Here is a 12,745-nt window from a genome sequence, read left to right on the forward strand (position 1 = left end):
TTGTTTTTTGAGGTGAATGTCTCACTGAACCTTCTAACATTTTTAGCTGTTGAATTGCTCTTTTTCCATCTCTGGAGTTTAAACTGTTTCACAGAGAATGTTGTTGACTCTCAGAAAACTTTCTAGGCAACCTATCTCTTGCATTATTTAATCTAGTTTTGCTGGTAGTTCTTCTGTCGATAGGTTATGTCACACTCCACATTACATCATTCTTTGTCCAGGCTTTTATTTAAAAAATAAATCTACACATAGGTTTTAGCCATGTTGGAGCCTATGACTTGTTTAAAGCTTTTTCTCTCCCACTCAATCATCAATGCATATCTGAACTTCCTCTTTTTATTCTATCTTGTAGTCTAATTTTTTTATCAACCCTGCAGTCTCTGGAAGCCCTATATTTCCATCTTTTCTTTAATAGGCTCATTTTTTTTTCTCTTTGCACTATGTGATGTCTACAGCATCACCACATATTTTTTAGAAATGTATCCAATATGTAATGGTAAAGGTATCTAAATTTCATGAAACACCTTTGCAATTGCTGTAAAAGAAGTTGCAAAACTCCTTCTTTGTCATTAAGGGTCTATTTAATATTTCCAGTAACCAAAAACTAATGTAGCCCCCACATGCCCAATAGAATGACCTTCCTGCTCTTCAGGGAGAAATCAGTCGCCTGAGCCTTCATCATTTGGAGATAAAAAAAAACCCAAAAAAACCAAACCAAGCTGCAATGCAACTGATTTTATCATTGAAACAAGGAGATATTCTATCAGCTAGAAGGTTTTTCATAGCATTTATGTCATGACAATTTATATTTATTTGGCAGGTTGGTGTTTGGAGGGTTGTCATTGAGTTTAAGTGATCTGGCTAAGAAGTCAGTGGCTCAAGGAGCTTCCATTCTCAGACTGTAGAAGGTGCAAGACTAAAGCAAGTAAATTAGCTTCAGCACTACAGGGTCACCAAGATGCAGCACAAGGACAAAGTTACCTGTGAACAGAGATCTGTAAAAAACACATTGGACCTAATAGACAAAGAACCTTACAAACTTGGGGTAAGAGAACTGGCAGAGCATATGGTATGTTTATTCTCGACTTTTTCATACATAGATTCTTGTGTTAGTATTTCATAGGTAAAAAAATAATTTGAGCTCTAAAGCAGAGAGGAACAGGCAGCAGTTCTGGTACTTGCCTGCTCTTCTGGCCAATTCTCTGTCTGGAGGGGGAACTTTTCATTGCTGGGCAAAGCCTGAACATCCACTGCAAGAGCTGATCCCTGGAAATGCGGGTGCAGTGGACAATGGGAGAAGAAAGTACTCTGGAGGAGTGGAGGAACTAGCTGTACTTGCAGCTAGTTATCTTGGGAGTGCACAGCAACTTTTTCAGATTTTATTGTTGCTTGGAAGAACTCTGAAATTTCTTGTACTAGAAAAAAAGGCTGGAGGAAAGAGTTTATTCTGCAGAACCTTGGTGAGTAGAAGAGTGATTCTGTGTTTTAGCTTGTCTCACCTAGTAGATGGATATTTTCCTTCTGTAAGATTAGCCAATTTTGTTTACTGCAGTCTAGTTTTAACATTGAAAGCTTGAAGACAGGCCTCTAGTAATGGCTGTAAAACACTTAAAATAAAGTTTTTCACATATAATACGGAATAAATATACATGTACAGAATACATTTAATTATTATTTTTATTGTTTTGTAGATAGAATCTAGAAATTCAGAAAGCTGAAGAACACAAGTTAAAGTAAATAAAAATATTAATATTTCCCAGTTTTAAAGTAATTTCTCATGTTTCAGAGACATCTTGTATTGTTAGATTGAACTGCTCATTTTACTTTCGTTAGAAAAAAGTAATCAAAGATTCATTATAGGTGTGCAGGAAATAATTTTGAATAAACTAACTACTGAAGCAAATTATAGAATAAGGAAAAGGCAAAGGACATCTAAAACAGGGAAGGTCATCTAATGGCTTATGCATTAAACTTCACATGGAAAGGATATGTCTTCGGCCTGGAATATATTCAGTCTAGAGGACAAGCAGAAACCCTCCTAGACAGAGAAATTACTGAATGGAAGAGAAAAGTACAAAAGGGCACATAAGTGATGTAGAGTGAGGCCAAACCCTTCACAGTTTATTGAGCTGGGTAGAATGCCTCATGCATGTACGTGTTTAAACCTTTGGCACCCATCTAGAAATTAAAATAACACCTCAGCCTGAATAAAATGCCATATCTCATTGAAAAAACAGATAAAGACCTTGCAACTACTCCTAATTCTGACTAGTCACCAACACATGAATGGATTAATATTTGGAGATGAGTGAACTAAGTTAAATGTTTTAATAATAGCCTGTTATAGATTATCTCAGATAAATGTTCTACATGATTAAAGCATTAAAGTAATATTGCATTTTTCATGTATTCTTGTACTCTTGCATTTTGACAACTAGATTTTTTTCAAGTTTTAGTTTTGACAGTTGCTTTTTAAATGCACCTTCATATGAACATTTAGGGTTTCCCAATGTTATGAATAATAATTTAAAAAAACCCAAACTACTAATATGAGGATTTAGTTCTAACAGAGATGGAGTGTGAGTCTATTAAAAATTTCATTCTACTTGAATGCACTGGCCATCAGCTGTGTGATATGAAATGATGCCTCGTGGTTGGAAATTCAAAACAGGTAACAACCACAGTGAATTTTCAAGTCTGCAAACCTATTCATTTTGATCCATAGTTCAGAGAAGTTCTGAGAGAGAGAAATCCTAGAAATGGAACAAGAAGTAGGGCCTAGATAAAAGACTGAATGAAATTGTTTTTCCTTACTGAAAACATGATGGGATTGAGATTTTGTTTAGGTTTTCTGTTGTTACACTGTGTTAGAAAATTGATTGCATTTTGTACCAAATTTCTCATCCATAGAGCAGGAAATATTTTTCACCTAATGTTAACTCCTGCCAAGGATCCTTAATGAGCTAAACCTGAAGAGCATTTTTGTTGGCTGTCCCCTGGAAGCAATGTAAATGTAGACTGATTAGAGCTGCTGTTTTTGAGAAGTTCACACCCTATTTGAAGTCTAAGTGCCTGAATAGGGCTCTGGAGGAGGCGCCTCTTTCAGCTGAGAAGCTGCATTCGGGAGTTGGGGCTGTGTGTTGGGTTTGTGTGGCCGGGTTTTGGTAGCAGGTTGGTACAGGGCTGGCTTCTGTGAGAGGCTGCCAGAAGTTTCCTCCATGGCCAGCAGAACCAATCCCAGCTGGCTCCAAAACCAACAGCACACAGGCCAAGGCTGGGCCAATCAGAAATGATGGTAGGACAACATATTTAAGAAGAGAAAGAAAGAAAGAAGGTGTTGTTGTAACTGTGGCCAAAGAAGAGAGAGGTGAGAACATGTGGAACAGCTCTGCAGACACCAGGTGAGTGCAGAGGGAGGGGCAGGAGATGGTGCAGGTGCCAGAGCTGAGATTGCCCTGCAGCCCCTGGTGCAGCCCATGGAGAGGCAGCTGTGCCCCTGCAGCCCAGGGGGGACAGGGGGGTGCAGAGATCCACCTGCAGCCTGGGGGAGACCCACACTGGAGCAGGTGGATGCTCAAAGGGGCTGTGACCCCATGGAGGCCTGTGCTGGCCTGTGGAGAGAGGAGCCCCTGCTGGAGCAGGTTTCCTGTAAGGGCCTGTGACTCCATGGGATACCCATGCTGGAGGACCTGTCCCTGAAGGGGACACCCCACTGACTCACTCTGCAACAGTTTGTGGAGAACTGTCTCCTATGGGATGGATTGACACTGGAGAAGTCCATGGAGGACTGTATCCCATGGGAGGATCCCCAAGCTGGAGCAGGGAAGGACTCCTCTCCCTGAGCAGCCTCAGAAACCACATGTGATGAACTGACCACAATCGCCATTCCCTGTCTCCCTGCACTGCTGTGGGGGATGAGTTAGAGCTGGGAAGGAGGGAGAGGTAGGGGTAATGTGTTCTTAAGGTCTTGTTTTATTTCTCATTATTCTGCTCTGGTTTGTTAGTAATACATTCAATTAATATCACTAGTCTGTTTTGCCCATGATGGGATTTGATGAGTGCTCTCCCTCTGTCCTTACCTCCACTCATGAAATGTTTGTTGTATTTTCTCTCCCTTGTCCAGCTGCAGGAGGCAGGGGAGAGGAATGGAGCAGCTTTGGTGGGTGTCTGGAATCTAGCCAGGGTCATCCCACTGCAGTCTGCCAGCAGTTTTCCAATATTCCAGTATAGTCTCCTCAGGAGGAATCTGCTTTCTGCCTTCATGTTCTCACACGATCCAACTGAAGAAAATTTATCTTCAAATCAGACACTGTGTATTTATAGGAGCATGATGGTTTGCCTGAACTTCGGTTGGGAAACTGATATCTGAATTCTCTTCATTTCCTGGACTTTCAGAGCCTTTCTCTAGCATCTTCTACACCTTTCCAAGTGGCATGATCTTCATTTTACATTTTGACTGTTGGTTTTCCTTGTATCTGAAATTCTTATTTCAGGTCATCTCACTTGAATACTTTCAATCCAACTGCTCATGCTATAATATATTAATGGAAGGACACATCTAGCTCTCCAAGGTTGTGGATTTGAAAAGTCTTGCTAAACTTTGCGTCATATCAGACACAAGAGTAGAAGGCACAATTTGTACACCTGAACATGGCCACTAAGTTATCCACACTTTCTTTTGCCTTTTTGTCACTGAATTTAAAGAAAATGAAGGTGCCAATTACTTCTGTTCTTATCTTCCCTGTGATATAATAGCAGTTAAAAGAAACTGTCATTACTGAAATATTTGTAACATTCAATATTTTTGTTGTTTTAACTACCAGTTATTCTTTGCAAAGGAGTAATTACTTCATTAATTTAATTTCTATACATTGTTTTTGGTTTAACTTATTATACAAATAATTTCTATTAACTAATAGCTTTATTCCTTCCAGGGACAATTTAGGGTTTTGCCTGAAAGTTTGGAAGGCTACAGTCTACTATCTTGTATAAGAACAGTTATTAACTGCAAAGCTTACAGATCTGATATCTGACCACTTTAATTGTCACTGTAATTGATTTTACCTTTGTCTTGGCATGGTGATTGCTTTGCAATTTGTTGATGATTAATGGCTGTCCCCTGGATACCCTACTTGTCTAGGCCTAAGACATTAACCAGGCTTACTTTGACTGTCTTGTCCTAAACAATGTCAAAAACCATTTAGTTCAAATTTAACATATGGGGCAAAAGGAAACCCAGTACATTCATGTCCTCCTCAGTCTCACAGCTCAGCAGGGGGAGAGCTGCAATTGGCTTTGCAGAATGCCTGTTTTCTTTTTTAAAGATATGCATGGGGACTTTCCCTGCTTCTAGGGTGGCCTACATAATTTACCTTGCAATTACCTTTGGCACGGCAATAAAAAAACCTTTTATGCACAAGCCACAGGCAAAAATTTGTGGCCTTATATATTTACCTAATATTCCTTTTCCTGACTAAAGCTGAGATGTTAAAGATGACCTAAGTCTAATTCTGCTGAGTCTAATTTAAACTGAGATTTATCTGAGATTATGGTTTTGTTTGGGTTTCTTTGTTTGGATTGTTTTTTTGTTTGTTTCTTTTGATTTTTTGTTTTGTTGTGGTCTATTTTGCTTCTGTGTTTTTTCTTTGTTTTTTGGTTCTTTTTGTTGGGTTTGTTGGTTTGTTTTAACTGCAAGTGAAAAGCTGAGTTTGTGTTTACAAAGGGATGATGCTGCAGCAGATGAATGTACTCTGTTATCAGATTCTGGGTTTCAGATTGATATCTCTGTCTCTGGACCCTAAATGTAAGGTTTGTGGAGTTCTGAAGGGGGTGCTGTCTCTTTTATTCTTTCCATGTCACTGAAACAGCCATAATTCCTTTTGTGCTAGGAAAAAATTCATGTTTCTTCCCAGGTCCCAGCTTTAAACATTTTTTTCTTTTACTTATTTTTTCCAGGTAGAAATTGAGAAAAATGTCATATCAATATTCTTTGATATGTGTCCTATTTCCCATCATAAATTTGAAACTTAGTTGATCAACTTATCAAGTTATCAGTTGATGCTCTTCAATGGTAATTTTTCAGCTGGAGCCATCAAAGAAGTGGCTGACTCCCAAAATGGACCATAATTCTGGAATAATTACTGAAATATCCACTCAAGCCAATCAAGACATCAGTTTGTTAAGATAGAAAGGGAAGAGATGCCAACCTTCTTTTGAAGGGATTCTAAGATTTCCCCACATTGACATGCAGTTGGATTTATCACTTTCCAACTTGGTTTGTTGAGTTCCTTCTCATCTCTGTCTCTTCTCTCTGAGCATGCACTAATGAAGGCAGGAGGGGTGCAACTGAGCATGTTTTCACCAACTGTTTTTTTACCTTGGTATCAAAACACACAGTGTAGCTTTGAAAATAAAACCCCAGGAGAGAGCCAAAGATTGGAACAACCAAGAAATTACAGAAAAAAATCCAACCAAATTCTTCTTATCCTGTTAAATCTATTGGTTTTATTTATACCAATAGAGACCCAAATATAATGTCTAAAGCACCAACTAAATGCAAAGAACATAGACGGATTTTTATTTCTAAATTATTTTGGAAAAATGAAACAACTCTGGAGCACAAATATTTGCATTCATTATAAACAAACGTTGAGAGTTCAGCTATAGGAACTCTAGGAATAAGCTAAACCATCAAAGCAGCTGAAACTTTGCTGCTACTTCACAAATGTACAGCTTCTTCCAAGTGTAAAGTCTTTCCCTAGCAGCCTGTACCAAAACTGGAGATGCAGTTGGTAAACACAGATGTGCTCAGGCTGATGTGAAGTTTTGTTCACACCCAGAAGTCTGTCTGCAGCAGAGAGAAGGTGCCACTGGGCTGCTTTTTTGGGAATTGTGTCCCACACCTCTGTTTTTTTTTTCCCTACCTTAGAGATTACCTGTTCTCTGGACACTTTCACAGCTCTGTACCTTCCTCCAGTGCAGAAGTCACTTGGGCTTTCCATTGCCATTTGAGCATCCTGCTTCTGTAATTGGTGAGGCAGGGAGCAGAAGAATTGTGTTGTTATTCAAATATGGCCAGGCAAATGTGAAAATCATGGATAGGTAATTGGACCTATTTCTGTGTTGATAATTTCAAAACACACAGGAGCAACTGCAACAAAATAATTGAGAAAAGCTAGTATGAAACACCTGAAAATGGTGAATCATGGTATTCAGTGATTTTAAGAAATAGTTGAAAAGGAGAAAATAAAATTTCCCCTTATGAAATAAGAAAATTGATGCACTCTATAAAACCTGCATTTTCTTTTAAACCTGCATTTTAATGATGTTGAAATTTTTAATGCCAAATGTCATATCTGTAAAAGTGGTAAATTTCAAGACTGTATTAAAAACTTAGGGGACATTTACTTTGGAAATGATGTATGACATGACCTTCAACTCTTCATAATTTAATAAGAATGCAAGGCTAACTAATTAGACTTCAAAATGACAGATAAGTGCTAATTATAATACCTTTTGAAGAGACAATAGAAGGTTTTAAAAATAAATGTTTTAGACAGGTGTCAGGATTTTGCTACTACTAGCAGAAATAAAGACAATGTTTGCTAAAAAAGGGTATTTTTCTCTTGGTCCCACCAGAAATCATTCTCAAGATTTCTTTCTTTCAGAAGTAGATGCAGCTCAGTCTGAGTCCAAGACTCAGTTCCAAAAGATACTACAATGAGAAAAAAATTCGTCATTATTTCTCATTTCCCAGTTAACGTCTTGCTGAAAATTTTGGGTTTATATTGTTATTAAATTTAATAGAGTTGTGTTCCAAATATGAGGTATCTGATTTTTCAAAGTAATTTATTTTTCAGAACAAAACATCTTTAAGAACAATTTGGTTACTCTGCAGTTCATGGTTCTACAGGTAAATTTACAAAGGGATCATTCAGCTATTCACTGCGCTGAGTTTCTTGTTTTCTATCATATAACAAGAATTAAGTTCAGAAATGCATTTGTTAAGTTTGGATAAATGCACTTTTGGATTAAACTAAGCAAAAACATAAACTCAAAAAGAGGCACTATCAAAAAAGCCACACCAAAACCATAAACAAACAACCCCATTAAAACCTCTCACATTGATGGAGGCATGTCAAGCAAGGAGAAAACTAGTGAAAGATATGACATAATATTCTGCAATCCTACCCTTTTGTAAAATATTCTATTTTAGTATTGGTTTTGCATGGCAGGTTTTGGTATTGGGGGGATGCAGGGGTGGCTTCACTGAGAAGCTGCCAGAAGCTTTCTCCATGCCTGACAGAGCCAATCCCAGCCTGCTCCAAGAGGGACCTGCTGCTGGCCAAGGCTGAGCCCATCAGAGATGGTGATGGGACAACACAGGAAAGGGGAAAAGCTACAGTGCATGAGTAACTGCTACCAAAGGAGAGCAGGGTTTGCTGGCAGGACTTGTGACCCCAAGGGGACCACAATGGAGCAGACTGATCCCAAAGGACTGCACACCATGGAAGGGACCATCCTGGAGCACTCTGTGAAGAACTGCAGTCTGTGAGATTGATTCAGTGTTGGAGAAGTTTCTGAAGGACTGTCTCCTGTGGGAGGGATCTCACACTAGAATAAGCACAGAGTGTGAGGAGTTCCCCTGAGAAGGAAGAAGTGCCAATGTGTGATGAACTGACTTCAATGTCCATTCCCTGTCCCACTGGGCCACTTGGATAAGGCAGAGGATTTGACAGTGAATTTCAGACCAAGAAGAAGGGAGGACTAGGGGAAAGGTGTTTTTAAGACTTGGTGGTTTTTTTTCATTTTCTCATTACCCTACTCTGATTTTATTATGAATAAATTATTTTTTCCTTTAATCGAACCTGTTTTGTTCCTGACAATAACTGATGAGAGATCTCACCCTGCCCTTATTTTGACCCATAAGCATTTTGTTATATTTTCTCTCCCCTTGTCCATCTGAGGAGGGGAGTGGCAGAACAGTTTTGGTGGGCACCTGGCATCCAGTTAGTGTCAACCTAACATAGCATTAAACAGTTTTTCTGAACTTTTTAGACTGATCTGTCAAGTGAACAAAATATTTTGCTCCTGTCTCGGTTTGCCACTCTGAAATCCTGTGATGATCAATAGTGCTTGCCTAAGCTCTTTAAGAATAGAAAAAAAGTTTTGTCAAAGAGCAGAGACCAATAATTTTAGGGGTTTTTGTTGTTTTTTAGAGGTTTTATTTGTTGTTGTCCTTGAGTTCTTGGATTGTTTAAAAGAGCGATTTCTATTTATTAGTACCTTTTATTTAATCTTTCATTCTTTTAACAGGCAATTTTGGAATTTTCTTTCCTGTGCCTTGCTCTGTGAGGTTAATGACCTCCGGTGCTCTAGGCACAAACTTCCTCCGTTTATCTTAAATGAGCAATGTAGCTAATAGTTGCTAGAAGGTTATTTGTTGCAGAAGCACATCAGTCTCAAAAGGCACAGTCACAGACATTAAAGTCCATGCTAAGTTTTGTATGAAGTCCCAAACAGAAGTAGAAACTCTTGTCAAAGGTCCCAGGAAGCTGATGTTGCTGTGGCAGCTCCTATCTTCTCGGGTGTTGACTGATGACAGTGAGCAAAAGCAAAAAGAAAAGCAATGGCTGGAAAAGCAGAAAAGCACCAACTCTCCCCAATACATACTCATACAGGATCTTACCAACAAGCTAAGACACAAACTCAGACCACCACTCCTTAACCTATTAGAATTCTACTTTCTTAGCACACAAGGTTATGTATAGAACTGCGCATACAACATATCTTGTCTATGTGAAAAATGTAAGCAATGTTCTTACTGTAGCTCTATTATGTCTAAGCACTGTCTACAACTATGGTCCTGGAGCCTCCACTGAAGACATTAGTATGTTTTTCAACCTTCACTAGAGCTCACACTTCTACTTTTGTATCTAAACCTTTCACTAACTAAAAGCATTAGAGCTCATACTAAAACTTACTGACTTACTTATCCTAAAACTTAAACTTAGACCTCTACCTTATGTGTGAGAGGCTTAATACACTTCAATCCATCCAAAGGCTTTAATTCAATCCCTGCACTCTAATTTCTCCCTGAAGATTTCAGAGACCCCTGGACTCAGTGATTCCAACATTGCTCCACACAGGAATTTATCAGACTGGATTTTTTTGATAGGTATTTGCTACTCCACTACATTTTTGGTTTTAGCATAGCCTCCAATGCATACAAGAGGAGTAAAAAGAAAATAAATCAGAATGAAGTTTGGAATTGGCAAGTGGTGGGTTTTCTACCACTGACTCACTGACAGCCTGAGAGTAATTTGCTATCTTGCTTTTTCTGAAATCTGTTATTTTGCTATTGTGCTGAAACTAGACAAAAATGTATATATAGGAAATGTCTATACAGGAAAAATAGAGTAAGATAATATGGGAATACTCCAGAGTGCACACAGGTTCCTCTATAAATTTTTATATATTCTATTGTAACATAAACCCACAAACCCATAACCCACTAGTGCCAGATCTGATTTAGTTTTCTCTTGTAAACAAGCTCAATTTGAAGAGATCAACATAGGTTTCTGTACATGTTTTCAGAGTTCATATTCCTATTGTGTTTCTCTTCTACTGTGACCATGCAAACCTCTTTTCATCTACCTTCACTTTTGCTACTATCCTTTTATTCTTCTTCAAATTTATGCCACGAAGTATACTGCCCACTACTTGTATCTTCTAATTTATTCCCATAATACCAAGTTTTCTCATTAAAAGGCCCTCTTTGGAAACTCCCAAGTCTATTTGAGAGCTCACTGAGTATGCATACACTGCAGAAGAATTTACTACCTTGTTTTGCCCTTAATTATCCCCATCTCATACATACTGTGTTCATCCCTGTACTTACCTTTGGTGTGAATCATAGATTCAGTGTATTCTGAGTTTGAAAGGACCCACAAGGATCATGGAGCCTAGCTCTTAAGTGAATGGCCTGTATGGGGATTGTACCCTCAACCCTAGTGTTATCACCACCATGCTCTCACCAGCCAAAAGTGTTTCTGGAGGTAGTTCCCAGAACTGTGTCCTGTAGAGATGTTTTCTTACACAGAGACCCTAAAAGCTCCATGGTCCTCTATTTGTAGCCTAATACTAGAAGAACTTTGGTTTAGAGCTCTGAAATGCAAATCTCATGTGATTACAAATTGTTTCATTTTCAAAAGCTCACAGAAAACAATTAAAAGCTTTGGATGACTACCTCAGGAAAAGAGACTCAAGCCAAATACTAGGCTGTGTGGAAGTAGTCAGTCTTGTGGTGATTCATCCCTCTGCCCTTCTTCCCCCATCCTTGGGCCTGACAGATAACCGTGACAGAATTGTCTAAGCACTGAAGTGCCCCTAGGCCCTACCATCAGCCAGGAACTTTGCCATCAAACTCTGTAAAAGCACATTTTTTCTAATTCCTATTAATTCCTGCTTTTGCCAATACTTTTGACAGTGTTTCTTTAAGTGGCCAAAACACTCGTTTGGTGACAAGTCTCTCCAAAAAGGATCTGACACCCTGTCTGTACCTGATTGATTCTGTACAAGTTTTTCAAAAATGCAGATAACATACTAGGGGAAGTGTCTTTATCTGTGTAAAGTCATTGCATCCAGCAGAAATTAATAAAGATTATTTAATGTGAACAAATAACAACACATGCAAAATTTTTTACCCCCCTCCAAACTTCTTCAACCTTTTCACAAACTTCTTTTGTGTGACTTGTCTCCTCCAGACCATTTCTTTATGTCACAATCATCATACTATACACATCTTGTTTTTGCAATTCATTATTTATTTTTTTTCTCCATATTTTTCCATAAACTTCTGTCTACAGCATAATACCTAGTTACAATTAACTAAATTCTTCATATCTAAAATTTTGCACAAAGGATGTGCTAACCTGTAAGCTTTACTAACACATACCTTAAATATCTCTTCTGAAGAAGCTATTTAAACCAGATTTTGCAATTAAATATATATAACTTTATTACCATTATCCCAAACAGTTAGAAGTGAAAGGAAAAAAAAGCTCATAAAAACAATCTCTAAAGCCATCCAAATATATTATAAATATTTACTATTATTTGGTCTGTAAAAAAACCAAAACAGCACTCAGCATCTTTAAGGGACATTTCTACAATAAATTCAGGAATACTATATGTACAGACTCCCACTAGAAGCATAAAAAATAGTTAATCCTCATTTGTTCATATAGGAAAAAAAATTCTTGGTTTTTACACACAGGTTATTGAAAGAGTTTTATGCTTATGGACTTAAAGTCACTTATGGACTGAAGAACAAAAGAAGGAAGATTTAAGATGAGTGAGCAAAATGAGATCACCATGGCAGAGCAAATATCAAAGCAATACCTCTGAAATTTGTGGGAAATGGGAAGAAAGGAATGAAATATTGGGAGAGTGATGAGCTAGATATGAAGGGAATGAACAACCCACAAACCATCTCGAATACCAGCAGGGAAACCTAGAATTACAACTGCAGGTAGATGACTCCTGTAAAATACAGTAAATTGTGCAGAGAAATGAAAAAAAACACAAAACACATTTATATCTGGCCTTCTCAGTTCATTAGTTATTAGGTAAAATTATGTTATGGTTTGTAACCTAAATTTCTAAATATAGAAACTATATCAAGTTTAAAGAACTCTCCCAGTAGGGATTAGTGAGATGGGACAGCACTCAGGGGAATATTGTT

Source organism: Erithacus rubecula, assembly GCF_903797595.1.
Source record: "Erithacus rubecula genome assembly, chromosome: 2".
Taxonomy (NCBI): domain Eukaryota; kingdom Metazoa; phylum Chordata; class Aves; order Passeriformes; family Muscicapidae; genus Erithacus; species Erithacus rubecula.